Source organism: Pogonomyrmex barbatus, unplaced genomic scaffold (assembly GCF_055798465.1).
Source record: "Pogonomyrmex barbatus isolate J1 unplaced genomic scaffold, ASM5579846v1 scaffold11, whole genome shotgun sequence".
Lineage (NCBI taxonomy): Eukaryota > Metazoa > Arthropoda > Insecta > Hymenoptera > Formicidae > Pogonomyrmex > Pogonomyrmex barbatus.
This window is the reverse complement of record NW_028297107.1, coordinates 2,701,131-2,722,482: the sequence shown is the minus strand read 5'-3', so window position 1 is coordinate 2,722,482 and position 21,352 is coordinate 2,701,131. Positions and strand designations below refer to the sequence as shown.

The 21,352-nt window shown below is 24.3% G+C and overlaps 1 protein-coding gene and 4 long non-coding RNA genes across 7 annotated transcripts in view; 4 read left to right on the top strand and 1 right to left on the bottom strand.

Annotated features, from left to right (window-relative positions):
- The window catches only part of form3 (FH2 domain-containing protein formin 3), a 61,524-nt gene that overhangs the window by 22,037 nt on the left and 18,135 nt on the right, over positions 1–21,352 (bottom strand). The window lies entirely within an intron of this gene.
- LOC148937710 (uncharacterized) lies at positions 2,723–5,727 on the top strand. The gene is made up of 3 exons (XR_016138009.1): positions 2,723–3,418; positions 4,020–4,374; positions 4,950–5,727. It is a non-coding gene; the product is annotated as an uncharacterized LOC148937710 (long non-coding RNA).
- On the top strand, positions 7,897–10,904 carry LOC105422685 (uncharacterized). 2 transcript variants are annotated; one of them, XR_016138010.1, is made up of 3 exons: positions 7,897–8,602; positions 9,246–9,743; positions 10,180–10,904. It is a non-coding gene; the product is annotated as an uncharacterized LOC105422685 (long non-coding RNA). The 2 variants fall into 2 exon arrangements; XR_016138011.1 differs by having other exon boundaries at positions 7,898–8,602; positions 9,246–9,600.
- LOC105426090 (uncharacterized) lies at positions 13,016–16,058 on the top strand. Its single transcript, XR_016138012.1, has 3 exons — positions 13,016–13,724; positions 14,383–14,884; positions 15,349–16,058. It is a non-coding gene; the product is annotated as an uncharacterized LOC105426090 (long non-coding RNA).
- Positions 18,137–21,206, top strand: LOC148937709 (uncharacterized). The gene is made up of 3 exons (XR_016138013.1): positions 18,137–18,901; positions 19,528–19,890; positions 20,470–21,206. It is a non-coding gene; the product is annotated as an uncharacterized LOC148937709 (long non-coding RNA).

The following is a 21,352-nucleotide window of genomic DNA, read 5'->3' as shown; positions in this document are numbered from 1 at the left end:
CTCAGATCTTGACATTAACTGAAGAAAGGATTATCCATAAGAACATAGGACTACATCCATAATAAGAAATTGCTTTCCTTTTATACATCATCTATTTGAGTATATAATATTATAGTATCGCAATCATAGTCCTAATTTAAATCTAATAATCTAATTATTATATTATATACAATAATAATATTAATATATAATTATAATTATTTATAATTGTAATTATGTATAATTTATATATGATTATAATAATTATTATTAAAATGATAATTGTATAAAATTGGTTGATATTTACATTATATTTGATTGAAAATATATTTTACAATTGATATGATTTTATAATCACTCATTTTATAATCACTCATTATAACATTATATTGAACTGTAGAAAGCATATGTAATCTTAATATTTAATATAATATTAACTTAATATTTACTTAATATTTACTTTTAGAATTTACTAATACTTTAGCTGTCACACTCATGTTTTTTCGAAAATCGATGTATTATGAATGAATTATCATAATAGACATGGACACATTTTTATAATAAGTTGACATTTAAAAAAACAATTTGTCTTATGCATTTAATATGTTAGAAAGAATTTCAAAATGGAACAAGAGTTGATTTAATTATTCACATTCCCTCGGTTTCCCAGTCATCTATTTGGTTAATAAACCGATCGGACATATCACTTTTATCAAATAATATATTATGTATTGTAGAATTTAATATTTGAATTAATTTTTACAATTGCATATCTTTGCATTCATCTTATATCAACAATATATGTTTAAAACATGGCCTAGACGATAGCACATATTATCATTTTTTCATTAGGTTAAAGTAAAAGTTACAACGGAAATATTTAATCACATTTCATTATTTATACGGTACGGTACGGTGAGAAAGTTTTGGACATATTTATTATTAAATTGTTCTTTAATTATATGTTAGAACTGAATTCGATAAAATATACTATATATTTCCCATTTTTAAAAAATTCGATAAAAAAATCTCAAATAAAGTCTAATCAATTTTCAATCATTGAACATACCATGATGATTTATGATCATTCTTTTAAATACGACGTAATTTACTTTTGCTATACGAGAAATTTATATTAGTTTATTCTCAGTGAACGAGAAAGCAGTTATTTTCAAGATATTTTTTAAGAACAAAATAACATAATATGTTACATCTATCATATGGAAATGTAGTTCAATATGTAAGAACAGTCAACAATTTTAAGCTAATATGTCAGAGTATATGACTTACAATCGGTTTCAATTAACCTATAATAAGCATGTTAAAAAGGTTCTCGAATATAAATGAATTGTTATCGATTCTTTTTTGTAACGTTGATGAGTTCCTTCGTTACGTTTACGTTTTTTATATACGTTGTACGCATTTTATCCAATTACGAATGAAAAAGTTGGAACTTGCACAAAAATATTTTATTAAAAATTTTTTCTGTTATTTTATGATTTATTAAACATTAATTGTATCATCACTTTTATCATGATACATGACAGTTGAAAATATAATATAAGCGTGTAGCGATCGGACTGTCACACCTATAACGGTCTAAAAGCATGCATTTCGTGTTGAATAATCGAATTTGGAAAAACAAAAAACACATAACTACATATGTACTAGCTGATGGATTGAAACAAAACGAAGAAAAAGAAACATACACAAAACGGTTCGAGCAGTATAATGAGAGAAATAAAATAATGATTCTAGATTTCGATTTAATCGCATTTCTTCGATTAATATTTAGTCGAGTGATGCAACAAGCCATATAATATTTTACGCGCCGAATCACAAATTGTAGATACTTCAAATTGCCTAGCACCAGACAATATTGATCGTAGAACGAACAAAGTTCGATATGTTAATAATTTTTAAAGGATCTTAGAACATAAGTGAACGCAATAGATAGACGAGAATAAGGTCCACTTATCTCAAATAAAATTTATCCAAGCGAAAAGAGGATTCGATTGATGGATACCGTCACGACTAATGTTAATTTGTTTATCAGAATAATATATAATATTTTTCTAGAGAATTACACTTATTCTCCTTTGCTGTGATAGGCAATCCATCACCACCTAAAGCAAAATCAAGAATGTATACAAATTTTGATACAAATTGATACAATAATATAATATATGATTTTATTATATAATATATAATTTTGATACAATTTGGTACAATGATATAATATAATATATGAATTTTACATTTATTGAAAATAAAATTCACATGAATATTTAATTTACTGAAAAATATATGCCAGGAAATAAAAACATATAAATAAATAAATAAACGAACTCATCACACATCTGTAGAATCTCGTTATATCAATCTTTCGTTCAGATTTAAATATGTATGTCAATGTCAATGCTCTTCGGATAAATTCATATAAAATAAAGAATTTACAAGTATTTTGTTTACTAATTGCTATCACAAGTATTTCGTTTAATAATGGCTATCAACATTATATAAAAAAAAATGATGAATTGGACATATAAACTTTCGATTAAATTAATTTCTTTTCCTAATTTCTCATAAATGGTCAAATAGAAAATTACATTGATTTGACTTCCGAGGAACAAATAATCAAAGTCAGAGCGACATAATGTCGCTATAAAATAAAATCAAAATATATGCTAATATTTGTTTACATTCAAGCGAGAGTTCACGACTTTCCTCTTTTCATAGACAATTTCGTCGAGCATCGACAGTTTCGTCTTACCTGGCATAGTTGATACGTTTAATAACTTGAGCTGTGTGATATTGTGCAGATATGTCAGCGGAAGATTGGGCATGGCAATATTTTCATCAAACTGAGGATGGATTAATAAAATGCAAAATATGTGGGAATAACTTTTTAATAGAGGGAAAAATACTCACTTCGCATAAAGCACACTTATTCTACGTACATAACATATGTCCAAAAGAAGAAGTCGACAAGTGGAAAATGGAAGAAAATCCTGAGCCGATATGGAAAAATTTCAAAAAAGGCGAACTATACGCTGCGATATGCGATTTTTGTGGACAAACAGTAAAACATGCATATGACGTTTCTAATTTAAATCTTCACTGTTCGAAGCATCTTAAACAATTTGAAAATTCTATCAAAAATTCTTGGTTGAATAATCATATGAGATTTAATAGAACCACTAAAAAACCATTTTGTTATTATTGCAAAGACTTTTTAAATACCTCTCTCAACATACAAGACTTAAAAGATCATTTGTTTACAATTCACGAACTCCGCGACACCACCAAAGAAATGAGAATAGATAAAGATACAGAAGAAAGTAGTGCTGATGTATCTATACAGGCTGAGGAGAATAAGCCAAGTACAAGTTTTCAATAAAATATTTGTGGAAATTATAAAAAATTAAGGACATAATCGGTAAATATTTCAAACATTGTTTTCATCTTCCATAAACAGATTTTATGTTTACAACAAATATCAAAAGTTGAATAACGGAACATTATAATTAAAATATAGCTGTTACAAATATTAAAATAAAATATTTTATATAATAAAATATTCAATAATATTTTCTCAAATTTGTCAATTTGCCAATTTTCAATATAATTTTCGTAACATATTAGAAATTGATTTATATTTATCTTTTATTATTATTGTAAAAGTGATAGTCATGTATTTGTTATATGTAATTTAATTAAATATTATAACTTGAATATAACGCATGATTTAAATATTAGAATGAAATATTCTGATGTTTGTATATATATATATACAAATACTGTAATATTAAATTTTACTTAATTTCGTTAAATCTCCCTTTTTTAATATCTGAATGTTTAGTAATTAATTAAATTACATTTGTGAATATAAATTTTTTTGAACGAAAATAATATTTGAGTGAATATTCTATTATGCAGACGTTTATGTACAAAAAAGCACTTTGAATTAGTAATTCAATAATTATAATCCGCAAAATATCTGGTTAAATATAATATTAATTATCGAATTCTAATTTCAGTTTATAGTGCAACAGCAAGGAGATATAATTGGAAATAGATATTAAAACCGATAATACATTAAACAACATTATTTTTATGTCTTATAGAATTAAATGTAGAGCAAACAATTTGATAATTTGACAAAATGGAAACTATATATCACTGTATATATTTCTATTGAAGCAAGGATTTCTATTTCTCTTCGATTTCTTCTAAACAGCTTTATCGAACATTCGTTTTGACATTGTAGACGCGACATACTGCATATAATTAAAAAAAATAATTATAAAATATAATTAACTCAAATGCAATTTAAAATACTTTTTGCAAAAAAAACCATTAAAAATGCACCGTGGGAAGAAATACGTTACTGAGGTAATAATACAACCATCCGTTGTTGAAAAGAATAATAACAAATTCAAACTTTTAACGAAAAGATACATAAGAAGCCACACAAAAAGAACAATTAAAATGAATAGTATTAAATGTTGCAAATACTTGTTAGTCTGTGAGAAGTAAGATCAAATATATATATCAAGTACTAAATACAAAAAGTATATTTAAATTATTATAAAAGTTTTCATATTAAATATGTGTTCTACTCTTAATATCATATTATAATCTCAATATATGTGTTTAATATATTACTTATTTAACATCTCAAATTATTTTGTTGTCAATATCAAAAGCATATCTCAATTTAATAATACATATATACATTAAAATCTTTTAATTTATTGTCTCTTTAGTATAGACAAATTTTAGAAAAATTAGGCGTTTTTCTGAGTATTAATAATTGATTTTGAATATGTGATTTCTTGGATAAATAAAAACAATTCCATTTTAAATATAATAATAAAATAATATAACGTAATTAAAATGTAACATCATATTAGCTATATTAAGGCAGTTTTTTCTTTTTTTTACACATTTCTCTCATTGGCTTGCAGGTTATCGATAAGTTCAAGATAAATAAAGGATGAAGATTTCGAGAAAGACATTGAGAGCAATTAAATCATATATCAAGGACCTTTACAAGTTATTACCTTTTTTCTCAGACATTAACTGAAGAAAGAATTACATCCATAATAAGAACATAGGACTACATCCATAATAAGAAATTGCTTTCCTTTCATACATTTTCTATTTTAATATATTAATATTATAGTATCGCAATCATAGTCCCAATTTAAATCTAACACAATTATTATATTATATACAATAATAATATATAATATATGTATAATAATTTATATATAATTATAATTATTTATAATTGTAATTACGTATAATTTATATATGATTATAATAATTATTATTAAAATGATAATTGTATAAAATTGGGTGATATTTACATTATATTTGATTGCAATTATATTTTATAATTGATATGATTTTATTATTGATATCATTTTATAATCACTCATTATAATATTATATCGAACTGTAGAAAGTATATGTAATCTTAATATTTACTTTAATATTTATTTAATATTTATTTAATATTTATTTTTAGAATTACTAATAACACTTTAATTTTCATACTCATGTTTGTTCGAAAAATCGATGTATTATGAATGAATTATCATAATAGAAATGGACACATTTTTATAATAAGTTGACAGTTAAAAAAAATGGACACATTTTTATAATAAGTTGACAGTTAAAAAAATAATTTGTCTTATGCATTTAATATGTTAGAAAGTATATTTCAAAATGGAACAAGAATTTGATTTAATTATTCACATTTCCTCATCTTCCCAGTCATCTATTTGGTTAATAAACCGATTGGATATATCACTTTTATCAAATATTATATTATGTATTGTAGAATTTAATATTTGAATTAATTTTTACAATTGCACTCGATTGTACTAGTTGTATATCTTTGGATTCATCTTATATCAACAATATATGTTTAAAACATGGCCTAGACGATAACACATATTATCATTTTTTTATTAGGTTAAAGTAAAAGTTACAACGGAAATATTTAATACATTTTATTAATACATTTTATTAATTATACGGTACGGTACGGTACGGTAAGAAAGTTTTGGACATATTTATTATTAAATTGTTCTTTACTTATATGTTAGAACTGAATTCGATATATTTCCCATTTTAAAAAATTCGATAAAAAAATCTCAAATAAAATCCAATCAATTTCCGATAATTAAACATACCACGATGATTTATTATCATTCTTTTAAACACGACGTAATTTACTTTTGCTATACGAGCAGGAATTTATATTAGTTCATTCTCAGTGAACAAGAAAGTAGAGATATTCAAGATATTTTTTAAGAACAAATAACATAACATGTTACATCTATCATATGGAAATGTAGTTCAATATCTAAGGGGAGTCAACAATTTTGATTTAATATGTCAGAATATATGACTTACAATCGGTTTCAATTAATCTATAATAAGTATGTTAAAAAGATTCTCGAATATAAATGGATTGTTATCGATTTTTTTTTGTAACGTTAATGAATTCCCTCGTTATGTTTATTTCGTGAGTGAGCAGCTATCAACATAGATATAATTGACAGTAGATATATTTTTTTATATACGTTGTACGTTTTTCCAATTACGAATGAAAAAGTTAGAACTTGCACAAAAATATTTTATTAAAAATTTTCTCTGTTATTTTATGATTTATTAAAGATTAATTGTATCATCATTTTTATCATGACACATGACAGTTGAAAATATAATATAAACATATAGCGATCGACCTGTCACACCTATAACGGTCTAAAAGCATGCATTTCGTGTTGAATAATCGAATCTGAAAAAACAAAAGACACATAACTATATGCGTACTAGCTGATGGATTGACATAAAACGAAGAGAAAGAAACATACACAAAACGGTTCGTGCAGTGTAATGAGAGAAATAAAATAATGATTCTAGATTTCGATTTAGTCGCATTTCTTCGATTAATATCTAGTCGAGTGATGCAACAAGCCACAATAAAATATTTTACGCGCCGAATCACAAATTGTGATAGATACTTCAAATAGCCTAGTACAATAGTAATCGGCGAACGAGCAAAGTTCGATACGTTAATAATTTTTAAAGGATCTTAGAACATAAGTGAACGCAAGACAGGTAGATAAGAATAAGGTCCACTTATCTCAAATAAAATTTATCCAAGCGAAAAAAGGATTCGATTGATGGATACCATCACGAGTAATGTTAATTTGTTTATAAGAATAATATATAACATTTTTCTACAGAATTACACTTATTCTCCTTTGCTGTGTTCAGGCAATCAATCACCACCCAAAGCAAATATCAAGAATGTATACAAATTTTGATACAAATTGATACAATAATATAATATATGATTTTATTATATAATATATAATTTTGATACAATTTGGTACAATGATATAATATATGAATTTTATTTATTGAATATAAAATTCACATGAATATTTAATTTACTGAAAAATATATGCCAGAAAATAATAAATATACAAATAAAGAAACGAAATCATTACATACCTGTAGAATCTCATTATATTGATCTTCCGTTCAGATTTAAATACGTATGTCAATGTCAATGCTCTTTGGATAAATTTATATAAAATAAAGAATTTACAAGTATTTTGTTTACTAATTGCTATCACAAGTATTTCGTTTAATAATTGCTGTCAACATTATACAAAAAAAAATGATGAATTGGACATATAAACTTTCGATTAAATTAATTTCTTTTCCTAATTTCTCATAAATGGTCAAATAGAAAATTACATTGATTTGACTTCCGAGGAACAAATAATCAAACTCAGAGTGACATAATGTCGCTATAAAATAAAATATCAAATATATGTTAATATTTGTTAATATTTACATTCAAGCGAGAGTTCACCTTCCTCTTTTCATAGACAATTTTGTCGAGCATCGACAGTTTCGTCTTACCTGGCATAGTTGATACGTTTAATAACCTGAGCTGTGTGATATTGTGCAGATATGTCAGCGGAAGATTGGGCATGGCAACATTTTTATAAAATTGAGGGTGGATTAATAAAATGCAAAATATGTTGGAATATTTTTTTAATAGGGAGAAAAATAGACACTTCGCATAAAGCACACTTATTCTACGAACATAATATATGTAAACAAGAAGAAGTCGACAAGTGGCAAATGGAAGAAAATCCTGAGCCGATGTGGGAAAATTTCAAAAAAGGCGAACTGTATACTGCGACATGCAATTTTTGTGGAGAAACAGTGGAACATGCATATCACGTTTCTAAATTAAATCTTCACTATTTGAAGCATTTTCAAGAATTTGAAGATTCTATCAAAAATTCTTGGTTGAAGAATCATATGAGATTTAATAGAACCACTAAAAAACCATATTGTTATTATTGCAAAAAATATTTAAATACCTCTCTCAACGTACAAGACTTAAAGGATCATTTGTTTGTAATTCACGATCTCCGCGACACCACCAAAAGAATGAGAATAAATAAAGATACAGGAGAAAGTAGTGCTGATGTATCTATACAGGCTGAGGAGAATAAGCCAAGTACAAGTTTTCAATAAAATATTTGTGGAAATTATAAAAAAATTAAGGACATAATTGGTAAATATTTCAAACATTGTTTTCCTCTTCCATAAACCAATAGATTTTATGTTTACAACAAATATCAAAAGTTGAATAACGGAATATTATAATTAAAATATAGCTGTTACAAATATTAAAATAAAATATTTTATATAATAAAATATTCAATACTATTTTTTCAAATTTGTCAATTTGCCAATTTTCAATATAATTTTCGTAACATATTAGAAATTGATTTATATTTATCTTTTATTATTATTGTAAAAGTGATAGTCATGTATTTGTTATGTGTAATTTAATTAAATATTATAACTTGAATATAACGCATTTAAATATTAGATTTAAATATTAGAATGAAATATTCTGATGTTTGTACATATATATATATATATATATATATATATATATATATATAAATACTGTAATATTAAATTTTACTTAATTTCGTTAAATCTCCCTTTTTTAATAAGAATGAATGTTTAGTAATTAATTAAATTACATTTGTGAATATAAACTTTTTTGAACGAAAATAATATTTGAGTGAATATTCTATTATGCAGACGTTTATGTACAAAAAATCACTTTGAATTAGTAATTCAATAATTATAATCAGCAAAATATCTGGTTAAATATAATATTAATTATCGAATTCTAATTTCAGATTATAGTGCAACAGCAAGGAGATATAATTGGAAATAGATATTAAAACCGATAATACATTAAACAACATTATTTTTATGTCTTATAGAATTAAATGTAGAGCAAATAATTTGATAATTTGACAAAATAGAAACTGTATATCACTGTATATATTTCTATTGAAGCAAGGATTTCTATTTCTCTTCGATTTTTTTTAAACAGCTTTATCGAACATTCGTTTTGACATTGTAGACGCGACATACTGCATATAATTAAAAAAAATAATTATAAAATATAATTAACTCAAATGCAATTTAAAATACTTTTTGCAAAAAAAACCATTAAAAATGCACCGTGGGAAGAAATACATTACTGAGGTAATAATACAACCATCCGTTGTTGAAAAGAATAATAACAAATTCAAACTTTTAACGAAAAGATACATACTAAGAAGCCACACAAAAAGAACAATTAAAATTAATAGTATTAAATGTTGTAAATACCTGTTAGTCTGTGAGAAGTAAGATCAAATGTATTATATATATATCAAATACTAAATACAAAAAGTATCTTTAAATTGTTATAAAATTTTCATATTAAATATGTGTTCTACTCTTAATATCATATTATAATTTCAATATATGTGTTTAATATATTACTTGTTTAACATCCCAAATTATTTTGTTGTCAATATCAAAAGCATATCTCAATTTAATAATACATATATACATTAAAATCTTTTAATTTATTGTCTCTTTGGTATACACAAATTTTAGAAAAATTTGGCGTTTGTCTGAGTATTAAGGATTTTGAATATGTGGTTTCTTGGATAAATAAAAACAATTCCATTTTAAATATAATAATAAAATAATATACCTAATTAAAATGTAACATCATATTAGCTATATTAAGGCAGTTTTTTCTTTTTTTTATACATCTTTCTCATTGGCTTGTAGGTTATCGATAAGTTCAAAATAAATAAAGGATGATGATGAAGATTTCGAGAAAAACATTGAGAGCAATTAAATCATATATCAAGGACCTTTACAAGTTACTACCTTTTTTCTCAGATCTTGACATTAACTGAAGAAAGAATTACATGCATAATAAGAACATAGGCCTACATCCATAATAAGAAATTGCTTTTCTTTCATACATCTTCTATTTGATTATATTAATATTATAGTATCGCAATCATAGTCCCAATTTAAATCTAATGTAATTATTATATTATATACAATAATAATATTTATATATAATTATAATTATTTATAATTGTAATTATGTATAATTTATATATGATTATAATAATTATTAAAATGATAATTGTATAAAATTGGATGATATTACATTATATTTGATTGATATTATATTTTATAATTGATATGATTTTATTATTGATATCATTTTATAATCACTCATTATAATATTATATTGAACTGTAGAAAGCATATGTAATCTTAATTTATTTTAATATTTATTTAATATTTATTTAATATTTACTTTTAGAATTACTAATAACACTTTAATGTTCATACTCATGTTTCTTCGAAAATCGATGTATTATGAATGAATTATCATAATAGAAATGGACACATTTTTTTAATAAGTTGACATTTAAAAAAATAATTTGTCTTATGCATTTAATACGTTAGAAAGTATATTTCAAAATGGAACAAAAGTTGATTTATTCACATTCCCTCGGCTTTCCAGTCATCTATTTGGTTAATAAACAGATTGGATATATCACTTTTATCAAATAATATATTATGTATTGTAAAATTAATATTTGAATTAATTTTTACAATTGCATATCTTTGCATTCATCTTATATCATCAATATATGTTTAAAATATGGCCTAGACGATAGCACATATTATCATTTTTTTACTAGGTTAAAATAAAAGTTACAACGGAAATTATTAACACATTTCATTAATTACGGTACGCTAAGAAAGTTTTTGATATATTTATTATTAAATTGTTCTTTAATTATATGTTAGAACTGAATTCGACTATATATTTCCCATTTTAAAAAATTCGATAAAAAATCTCAAATAAAATCCAATCAATTTCCGATAATTAAACATACCACGATGATTTATCATCATTCTTTTAAACACGACGCAATTTACTTTTGCTATACGAGTAGGAATTTATATTAGTTCATCAGTCAACAAGAAAGTAGAGATTTCCAAGATATTTTTTAAGAACAAATAATATAACATGTTACATTTATCATTCGGAAATGTAGTTCAACATCTAAGAGGAGTCAACAATTTTAATATGATATATTAGAGTATATGACTTACAATCGGTTTCAATTAATCTATAATAAGTATGTTAAAAAGGTGAATATAAATGGATTGTTATCGATTCTTTTTTGTAACGTTAATGAATTCCCTCGTTATGTTTATTCCGTGAATGAGCAGCTATCAACATAGATATAATGCATTTTGACAGTAGTTTTGACTACATTTTTTTATATACGTTGTATTTTATCCAATTACGAATGAAAAAGTTAGAATTTGCAGAAAAAAATTTTATTTAAAATTTTCTCTGTTATTTTATGATTTATTAAACATTAATTGTATCATCACTTTTATCATGAAAGTCGAAAATATAATGTAAGCGTATAGCAATTGGACTGTCACATCTATAACGGTTTAAAAGCATGCATTTCGTGTTGAATAATCGAATCTGAAAAAACAAAAGACACATAACTATATGCGTACTAGCTGATAGATTGAAACAAAACGAAGAGAAAGAAACATACACAAAACGGTTCGAGCAGTGTAAAATGAGAGAAATAAAATAATGATCCTAGATTTCGATTTAGTCGCATTTCTTCATTAATATCTAGTCGAGTGATGCAACAAGCCACAATAAAATATTTTACGCGCCGAATCACAAATTGTGATAGATACTTCAAATAGCCTAGCACAATATTAATCGGCGAACGAGCAAAGTTCGATACGTTAATAATTTTTAAAGGATCTCAGAACATAAGTGAACGCAAGATAGGTAGACGAGAATAAGGTCCACTTATCTCAAATAAAATTTATCCAAGCGAAAAGAGGATTCGATTGATGGATACCATCACGAGTAATGTTAATTTGTTTATAAGAATAACATATAACATTTTTCTACAGAATTACACTTATTCTCCTTTGTTGTGATAGGTAATCCATCACCACCCAAAGCAAATATCAAGAATGTATACAAATTTTCATACAAATTGATACAATAATATAATATATGATATAATATATAATTTTGATGCAATTTGGTACAATGATATAATATATGTGAATTTTATATTTATTGAAAATAAAATTCACATGAATATTTAATTTACTGAAAAATATATGCCAGAAAATAATAAATATACAAATAAAGAAACGAAACCATACACATCTCTAGAATCTCGTTATATCGATCTTTCGTTCAGATTTAATTAAATAGGTATGTCAATGTCAATGCTCCTTGAATAAATTTATATAAAATAAAGAATTTACAAGCATTTTGTTTACTAATTGCTATCACAAGTATTTTGTTTAATAATTGCTATCAACATTATATAAAAAAATTAAATGATGAATTGGACATATAAACTTTCGGTTAAATTAATTTCTTTTCCTAATTTCTCATAAATGGTCAAATAGAAAATTACATTGATTTGGCTTCCGTGGAACAAATAATCAAACTCAGAGCGACATAATGTCGCTATAATATAAAATCAAAATATATGCTAATATTTGTTTACATTCAAGCGAGAGTTCACGACTCTCCTCTTTTCATAGACAATTTCGTCGAGCATCGACAGTTTCGTCTTGCCTGGCATAGTTGATACGTTTAATAACCTGAGCTGATATTGTGCAGATATAAGATATGCCATTGAGAAGTTGGGCAATATTTTCGTAGAACTAATGAGATTAGATTAATAAAGTGCAAAATATGTGGGAGAATCTTTTCAATAGATAGACGAATAGACATTTCGCATAAAACACATTTATTCTACGTACATAACATATGTCGAAAAGAAGAAGTCGAAAAGTGGCAAACGGAAAAAAATCCTGAGGAGATCTGGCAAAATTTCGAAAAAGGCGAACTGTACATTGCGATATGCAAGGTTTGTGGAGAAACAGTGGAACATGCATATAAGACTCCTAATTTATATCTTCACTTTTCGAAGCATTTTGAAGAATTTGAAAATTCTATCATGAATTCTTGGTTGTACAATCATATGAGATTTAATAGAAACGCTAAAAAACCATATTGTTATTATTGCAAAAAATATTTAAATACCTCTTACAACATACAAGACTTAAAGGATCATTTGTTTGTAATTCACGATCTCCGCGACACCACCAAAAGAATGGTAAATAAAGATACAGAAGAAAGTAGTGCTGATGTATCTATACAGGCTGAGGAGAATAAGCCAAGTACAAGTTTTCAATAAAATATTTGTGGAAATTATAAAAATTTAAGGACATAATTGGTAAATATTTCAAACATTATTTTCATCTTCCATAAACAGATTTTATGTTTACAACAAATATATCAAAAGTTGAATAACGGAATATTATAATTAAAATATAGCTGTTACAAATATTAAAATAAAATATTTTATATAATAAAATATTCAATAATATTTTCTCAAATTTGTCAACTTGCCAATTTTCAGTATAATTTTCGTAACATATTAGAAATTGATTTATATTTATCTTTTATTATTATTGTAAAAGTGATAGTCATGTATTTGTTATATGTAATTTAATTAAATATTATAACTTGAATATAACGCATGATTTAAACATTAGAATAAAATATTCTGATGTTTGTATATATATATATATATATATATATATATATATATGTGTGTGTGTGTGTGTGTGTGTGTGTGCGTATATTGCAATATGTAACTTTATATTGCAATATTTAATTTCGTTAAATCTCTCTTTATTAATATCTGAATGTTTAGTAATTACTTAAATTACATTTGTGAATATAAACTTTTTCGAATGGAAATAACATTTGAGTAAATATTCTATTATGCAGACGTTTATATAAAAAAAAGTACTTTGAATTAGTAATTCAATAATTATAATCAGCAAATCTGGTTAAATGTAATATTAATTACCGAATTCTAATTTCAGATTATAGTGCAACAGCAAGGAGAATGTAGATATAATTCGAAATAGATATTAAAACCAATAATAAACAACATCATTTTTGTGTCTTATACTTTAAAGAATGAAATGTAGAGCAAATAATTTGATAATTTGACAAAATGGAAACTATATATCACTGTATATATTTCTATTGAAGCAAGGATTTCTATTTCTCTTCGATTTCTTCTAAACAGCTTTATCGAACATTCGTTTTGACATTGTAGACGCGACATACTGCATATAATTAAAAAAAATAATTATAAAATATAATTAACTCAAATGCAATTTAAAATATTTTTTGCAAAAAAACCATTAAAAATGCACTGTGGGAAAAAATACATTACTGATGTAATAATACCATCCGTTGTTGAAAAGAATAATACAAATTCAAATTTTTAACGAAACGATACATACTAAGAAGCCACACAAAAAGAACAATTAAAATGAATAGTATTAAATGTTGCAAATATCTGTTAATCTGTGAGAAGTAAGATCAAATATATTATATATATCAAGTATTAAATACAAAAAATATTTTTAAATTATTATAAAATTTTCATATTAAATATTTTCACATTAAAAATTTTCATATTAAATATGTGTTCTACTCTTAATATCACATTATAATCTCAATATATGTGTTTAATATATTACTTGTTTAACAACCCAAATTATTTTGTTGTCAATATCAAGAGCATATCTCAATTTAATAATACATATATACATTAAAATCTTTTAATTTATTGTCTCTTTAGTATACACAAATTTTAGAAAAATTTGGCGTTTGTCTGAGTATTAATAATTTTGAATATGTGATTTCTTGGATAAATAAAAACAATTCCATTTTAAATATAATAATAAAATAATATACCTAATTAAAATGTAACATCATATTAGCTATATTAAGGCAGTTTTTTCTTTTTTTTATACATCTCTCTCATTGGCTTGCAGGTTATCGATAAGTTCAAAATAAATAAAGGATGATGATACAGATTTCGAAAAAGACGTTGAGAGCAATTAAATCATATATCAAGTTAGGACTATCTTTTTTCTCAGATCTTGACATTAACTGAAGAAAAGATTACATCCATAACAAGAACATAGAACTATAATAAGAAATTGCTTTTCTTTCATACATCATCTATTTGATTATATTAATATTATAGTATCGCAATAGTCCTAATTTATATATAATTATTATATTATTTACAATAATAATATTTATATGTAATTATAATTATTTATAATTATAATTATGTATAATTTATACATGATTATAATAATTATTATTAAAATGATAATTGTATAAAATTGATTGATATTTACATTATATTTGATTGAAATTATATTTTACAATTGATATGATTTTATAATCAGTCATTTTATAATCACTCATTATAACATTATATTGAACTGTAAAAAGCATATGTAATCTTAATATTTATTGTAATATTTACTTAATATTTACTTAATATTTAGAATTACTAATAATACTTTAGTTGTCATACTCATGTTTTTTCGAAAATCGATGTATTATGAATGAATTATCATAGAAATCATCAATAGAAATGGACACATTTTTATAATAAGTTGACATTTAAAAAAATAATTTGTCTTACGCATTTAATACGTTAGAAAGTATATTTCAGTAAATGGAACAAGAGTTGATTTAATTATTCACATTCCCTCGGCTCCCCAGTCATCTATTTGGTTAATAAACCGATTGGATATGTCACTTTTATCAAATAATATATTATGTATTGTAGAATTTAATATTTGAATTAATTTTTACAATTGCATATCTTTGCATTCATCTTATATCATCAATATATGTTTAAAACATAGCCTAGACGATAGCACATATTATCATTATTTTACTAGGTTAAAGTAAAAGTTACAACGGAAATGTTTAACACATTTCATTAATTATACGATACGGTACTGTACGGTAAGAAAGTTTTTGACATATTTATTATTAAAATGGTCTTTAATTATATGTTAGAATTGAATTCGACTATATATATTTCCCATTTTAAGAAATTCAATAAAAAAGATCTCAAATAAAGTCCAATCAATTTCCAATTGAACATATCACGATGATTTATCATCATTCTTTTAAACACGACGATATTTACTTTGCTATACGAGCAGGAATTTATATTAGTTCATTCTCAGTGAACGAGAAAGCAGAGATTTCCAAGATATTTTTTAAGAACAAATAACATGTTACATCTATCATATAGAAATGTAGTTCAAAATCTAAGGGGAGTTAACAATTTTAAGCTAATATGTCAGAGTATATGACGTACAATCGGTTTCAATTAATCTATAATAAGCATGTTAAAAAGGTTCTCGAATATAAATGAATTGTTATCGATTCTTTTTTGTAACGTTGATGAGTTCCTTCGTTACGTTTATTCCGTGAGTGAGCAGCTATCAACATAGATATAATGCATTTTGACAGTAGATATATTTTTTTATATACGTTGTATGCATTTTATCCAATTACGAATGAAAAAGTTGGAACTTGCACAAAAATATTTTATTAAAAATTTTCTCTGTTATTTTATGATTTATTAAACATTAATTGTATCATCACTTTTATCATGATACATGACAGTTGAAAATATAATATAAGCGATCGGACTGTCAAACCTATAACGGTCTAAAAGCATGCATTTCGTGTTGAATAATCGAATTTGAAAAAACAAAAAACACATAACTATATGCGTATTAGCTGATGGATTGAAACAAAACGAAGAGAAAGAAACATACACAAAACGGTTCGAGCAGTGATGAGAGAAATAAAATAAGGATTCTAGATTTCGATTTAATCGCATTTCTTCGATTAATATCTAGTCGAGTGATGACAACAAGCTACAATATAATATTTTACGCGCCGAATCACAAATTGCGGTACTTTAAATTGCCTAGCACCAGATAATATTGATCGAAGAACGAGCAAAGTTCGATACGTTAATAATTTTTAAAGGATTTTAGAAGATAAGTGAACGCAAGATAGGCAGACGAGAATAAGGTCGACTTATCTCAAACAAAATTTATCCAAGCAAAAAGAGGATTCGATTGATGGATACCGTCACGAGTAATGTTAATTTGTTTATCAGAATAATATATAATATTTTTCTAGAGAATTATACTTATTCTCCTTTGCTGTGTTCAGGCAATCAATCACCACCCAAAGCAAATATCAAGAATGTATACAAATTTTCATACAAATTGCTACAATAATATAATATATGATTTTATTATATAATATATAATTTTGATACAATTTGGTACAATGATATAATTTATGTGAATTTTATTTATTGATTATAAAATTCACATGAATATTTAATTTACTGAAAAATATATGCCAGAAAATAATAAATATACAAATAAAGAAACGAAATCATTACATACCTGTAGAATCTCATTATATTGATCTTCCGTACAGATTTAAATACGTATGTCAATGCTCTTTGGATAAATTTATATAAAATAAAGAATTTACAAGTATTTTGTTTACTAATTGCTATCACAAGTATTTCGTTTAATAATTGCTATCAACATTATATAAAAAAAAAATGATGAATTGGACATATAAACTTTCGATTAAATTAATTTCTTTTCCTAATTTCTCATAAATGGTCAAATAGAAAATTACATTGATTTGACTTCCGAGGAACAAATAATCAAACTCAGAGCGACATAATGTCGCTATAAAATAAAATATCAAATATATGTTAATATTTGTTAATATTTACATTCAAGCGAGAGTTCACGACCTTCCTCTTTTCATAGACAATTTTGTCGAGCATCGACAGTTTCGTCTTACCTGGCATAGTTGATACGTTTAATAACCTGAGCTGTGTGATATTGTGCAGATATGTCAGCGGAAGATTGGGCATGGCAATATTTTTATAAAATTGAGGATCGATTAATAAAATGCAAAATATGTGGGAGTACCTTTTTAATAGGGAGAGAAATACTCACTTCGCATAAAGCACATTTATTCTACGCACATAACATATCTAAAACAGAAGAAGTCGAAAAGTGGCAAACGGAACAAAATCCTGAACCGATCTGGCAAAATTTCAAAAAAGGCGAACTGTACACTGCGACATGCAATTTTTGTGGAGAAACAGTGGAACATGCATATCACGATTCTATTTTAAATCTTCACTGTTCGAAGCATTTTCAAGAATTTGAAAATTCTATCAAAAGTTCTTGGTTGAAGAATCATATGAGATTTAATAGAACCACTAAAAAACCATATTGTTATTATTGCAAAGACTTTTTAAATACCTCTCTCAACATACAAGACTTAAAAGATCATTTGTTTGTAATTCACGATCTCCGCGATACCACCAAAAGAATGATAGATAAAGATACAGAAGAAAGTAGTGCTGATGTATCTATACAGGCTGAGGAGAATAAGCCAAGTACAAGTTTTCAATAGAACAGAATATTTGAAAATTATAAAAAATTAAGGACATAATTGGTAAATATTTCAAACATTGTTTTCATCTTCCATAAACAAATTTTATGTTTACAACAAATATATCAAAAGTTAAGAATAAAGGAATATTATAATTAAAATATAGCTGTTATAAATATTAAAATAATAAAATACTTTATATTATGAAATATTCAATAATATTTTCTCAAATTTGTCAATTTGCCAATTTTCAATATAATTTTCGTAACATATTAGAAATTGATTTATATTTATCTTTTATTATTATTGTAAAAGTGACAGTCATGTATTTGTTATATGTAATTTAATTAAATATTATAACTTGAATATAACGCATGATTTAAATATTAGAATGAAATATTCTGATGTTTGTGTATATATATATATATATATATATATATATACAAATACTGTAATATTAAATTTTACTTAATTTCGTTAAATCTCCCTTTTTTAATATCTGAATGTTTAGTAATTAATTAAATTACATTTGTGAATATAAACTTTTTTGAACGAAAATAATATTTGAGTGAATATTCTATTATGCAGACGTTTATGTACAAAAAAGCACTTTGAATTAGTAATTCAATAATTATAATCAGCAAAATATCTGGTTAAATGTAATATTAATTATCGAATTCTAATTTCAGATTATAGTGCAACAGCAAGGAGATATAATTGGAAATAGATATTAAAACACGATAATACATTAAACAACATTATTTTTGTGTCTTATACTTTAAAGAATTAAATGTAGAGCAAATAATTTGATAATTTGACAAAATGGAAACTATATATCATTGTATATATTTCTATTGAAGCAAGGATTTCTATTTCTCTTCGATTTCTTCTAAACAGCTTTATCGAACATTCGTTTTGACATTGTAGACGCGACATACTGCATATAATTAAAAAAAATAATTATAAAATATAATTAACTCAAATGCAATTTAAAATACTTTTTGCAAAAAAAACCATTAAAAATGCACCGTGGGAAGAAACACATTACTGAGGTAATAATACAATCCGTTGTTGAAAAGAATAATAACAAATTCAAACTTTTAACGAAAAGATACATACTAAGAAGCCACACAAAAAGAACAATTAAAATGAATAGTATTAAATGTTGCAAATACTTGTTAGTCTGTGAGAAGTAAGATCAAATATATTATATATATCAAGTACTAAATACAAAAAGTATCTTTAAATTATTATAAAAATTTTCATATTAAATATGTGTTCTACTCTTAATATCATATTATAATCTCAATATATGTGTTTAATATATTACTTGTTTAACATCTCAAATTATTTTGTTGTCAATATCAAAAGCATATCTCAATTTAATAATACATATATACATTAAAATCTTTTAATTTATTGTCTCTTTAGTATAGACAAATTTTAGAAAAATTAGGCGTTTTTCTGAGTATTAATAATTGATTTTGAATATGTGATTTCTTGGATAAATAAAAACAATTCCATTTTAAATATAATAATAAAATAATATACCTAATTAAAATGTAACATCATATTAGCTATATTAAGGCAGTTTTTTCTTTTTTTTACACATCTCTCTCATTGGCTTGCAGGTTATCGATAAGTTCAAAATAAATAAAGGATGATGATGAAGATTTCGAGAAAGACATTGAGAGCAATTAAATCATATATCAAGGACCTTTACAAGTTACCACCTTTTTTCTCAGATCTTGACATTAACTGAAGGAAGAATTACATCCATAATAAGAACATAGGACTACATCCATAATAAGAAATTGTTTTCCTTTCATACATCTTCTATTTGATTATATTAATATTATAGTATCGCAATCATAGTCCCAATTTAAATTTAATATAATTATTACATTATATACAATAATAATATTTATATATAATTATAATTACTTTTAATTGTAATTATGTATAATTTATATATGATTATAATAATTATTAAAAATAATGATGATAATATAATGATAATTGTATAAAATCGAATGATATTACATTATATTTGATTGAAATTATATTTTACAATTGATATGATTTTATAATCAGTCATTTTATAATCACTCATTATAACATTATATTGAACTGTAAAAAGCATATGTAATCTTAATATTTATTGTAATATTTACTTAATATTTACTTAATATTTAGAATTACTAATAATACTTTAGTTGTCATACCCATGTTTTTTCGAAAATCGATGTATTATGAATGAATTATCATAATAGAAATGGACACATTTTTATAATAAGTTGACATTTAAAAAAATAATTTGTCTTATGCATTTAATACGTTAGAAAGTATATTTCAGTAAATGGAACAAGAGTTGATTTAATTATTCACATTCCCTCGGCTCCCCAGTCATCTATTTGGTTAATAAACCGATTGGATATGTCACTTTTATCAAATAATATATTATGTATTGTAGAATTTAATATTTGAATTAATTTTTACAATTGCATATCTTTG